Source organism: Balearica regulorum, chromosome 17 (genome assembly GCF_011004875.1).
Source record: "Balearica regulorum gibbericeps isolate bBalReg1 chromosome 17, bBalReg1.pri, whole genome shotgun sequence".
Lineage (NCBI taxonomy): Eukaryota > Metazoa > Chordata > Aves > Gruiformes > Gruidae > Balearica > Balearica regulorum.
Window position 1 is genome coordinate 12,146,946 of NC_046200.1, and position 3,026 is coordinate 12,149,971.

Genomic DNA, 3,026 nt, shown 5'->3' on the forward strand with positions numbered 1-3,026 from the left:
TTACTTTGCATTGTCCTATGTACACTTAAAAGAAAATGCACAGAAGTTCTATTTATGATTTTCTTTTCTCCTGAAGTAGCAGATGGTCTGATAACACTGTGTGACAGCTATCTTATAAAACTGGGTTCCTGGCATTTTCCAATATCCTTCCAGGCAAGAATGTCTTGGGTTCCTCTAATGGAAATCTATTTTATTGGTAAATAATAGTCTGTCTTGATTAACTGTTCCGATGTAATTCCTTCTCCCCTACGTGTAATAAAGTAGTTGAACCGTTGATTACTTAACACTGAGAACAACTGCATGAAAGTGTAAATGGGTATACAATAGGAACATTATTCATGTTTTGGACTTACTGGTTTGTATTCTGCTTATTACACTAGGGGAAAACCAAATAGCAGAGTCCTGTGAACAGAATGGAAGGCAGAATAGACTCCCAAAGCCTGACTTCTTGTATTAACACCATTTTTACCTTTGATGTTTTCATTTACTGAATTAAGTGTACATGATGAAAAATACAGTAATTTGCTGGGATAAAGCAAGTTTAATATGGCTTCAAGGAGCATACAGAGAAGGAAAAAAACCTAAATGTATTTGATAGAAGTGCTAGCAGAGGGAGCCTGTATAGTTCCATGAATACAGTGGTAAAATTTCCATTTGCAAAAGAAACTCAGAGAAATGGTTATTTTAATAATTCTCTACCATTTTACTGTTCTTCCTGCTGAGACTGCTAAATGCTTTATTGGCCTGAACGACGTTAACATCATCCCCTCCTTGAAATGTGAGAACTGTTATTACAACATTCACCCTTATTTCTGTGGTTAGAGAAAAGAAAGCTACGCAAGTATCAGAATTGATTATTATTTGTGTGTTGGGAGCTTAGTCCCAAGTGGCACACAGGAGCGTGAAAAATCTGAGATAATTGTCATTTATATGTTGTTTTTGTAGGGTTGGATTTCAGCTATTTGTGCAAACCCCGAGTATCTCAGTGGGAAAGGACTCACTTGAATACATGGTTTTAATGTTCTAAATATACACCCATTTACATTTTAATTTAGTATAGTAGTCTTTGTTATAAATATGTAATTAGAATAAAAAATGTGATTTTACGGAGAAGGAAGCCATTTTTTGGTGCCTCCTTCAGTAGCACAGTCAGAACAACCAAAACTTTCAGAGCCAAGAAGGGGGCAAGGCTACCTTTTGACTGAGATATTGGAATAACTTCCCAAGTTTCTCCCTACCACTGTTTGCAGGATTCAGTTGCATTCAGAAGAACAGATGTTTTACTCTTTATCTCCAAAGACAACACTTGTTAAGCTTTAGGACTCTCAGTTAAACTGAGGCTAAGGTGTAACAACCATTAAGAACCGGCCTGGATGCAGAGCTAGAAGGGATGGTGTGATAATGCTACAGTGCATAATGGCTTTAAATTATAGGCTGTCTACCTCTGGATTCCTCTTCCTGTACAGGGAAACAGGACTCCGTCCTTCTTCCCCCTTCACTTACTCACTGTTTCTGCCATCAGGGTGAGGAGGAGATTGGAGAGCAGGAGCAGCTCTGGAGTTCAGTTAATGAAGGAGCTTCCCACTAGGTGGTAGTGAAGAGAATGGTGTCACACCTACCGGTCAGTGCACACTTTAATTATTTTTATCAAGGGGAATCCCATGAGGATCTTACAAGCAGAATAGCCTAGCATAGGTCTGAGCTGTACTGTCAAAACTCGGTCTCTTTCCTTTTTTTTTTTTTTTTTTGCCTTCCCTTTCTGCTCATTTCCATGCTATTTGTTCCTCCCAAAACCAAGCAGGGTTGACAACTATACCTATCATATCCTTCCCTGAAAGGTGGAGTGTCTACGTGAAACTACTCTGGTTTTCTTTCCACCTCCATTATAGCAGAATCAAGACATGGTTAGCTAAATGTCATCTAATGACATTTAAGCAATTTGGAGGTGAGGACTCTTTGTAGCCAGTACTTTCATCTGATTTTTCTCCACCACACTTGCCTCTGGGAGCTACCCTTCCAAACATAAAAAGAAAAAAACCCACCTTATTTTTCTTTGCTGCTAGTTTTGAAATACTTTGACAGATCTAAGTAATGCATCAGTCTACATCAAAGGTTCCAGACAGAACAGGTATGTTGGGAAGACTTTGTAATGTCAGAGTAAACTGTCACTGAAATTCAGAGTAAATCTCTCTTGTAGGTCCGAAGACAGACTGTATGAAAGATATGCTCAGAAAATTATCTGGGGAATGCAAGTAGTGCTCCACTTTGCAGTAAGAGCAGATGCTGGGCCTGCAAGGAGGAATAAATTTCTCCTGTGAATTCATCCCACTGCTATCCTGTAATGATAGAGCAAGCTTGCAAAACCATTTAGTAGTCTAGTCACAAACCCTGAGATGCTGAAAAAAATTATACTTTAATTGCTCATCAACTATAAATCATTTGTGCCAAATTAATGTGCTGGAAATTTCGCAAGACTGAGAAATTGGAAGCTATTTCAATAAGGACACAAAGCAGGGATATTGTTTCATAGATACTAATACCAGTTTTGCATCCTATGCTCAGGGGAAAAAAAAAAATTAAGAAAGGCATTTTAGTACCAAGACAAGGCTGAAGCACTGATTTATCTTTCCCTGCATTAATTCGAAAGGATGGAGAGTTCATTTTTCCTCTTGCATTTACTCTACCATAATCAGTGATAAGGGTAGCATAAACAGGTGTCCCAGAGACACTGGGGGTGCACCACAGCAGAGGGAGGATTCTAAATTATTTGTTAGTTTTCTAATTGTTACTGCAGATGTTTCTGCTGTGCTGGGGGACAATAAAGGCAGGGAAGTTCTCCATTGTGCAAGTCCTACCCAGACCATGAGCTTTTTTTTTTTTTAACTGGGGATGTGTGTGTGGGAACACCAGAATTTCCACCAAAACTAATCGACTAGGCTGTGTACCCCACAGCTCAAGATTTGGAGCTCCTCTCCTTGCATCATATCCACCAAAGCTTTCTGTACCTACTGAGATGGGCACAAGGT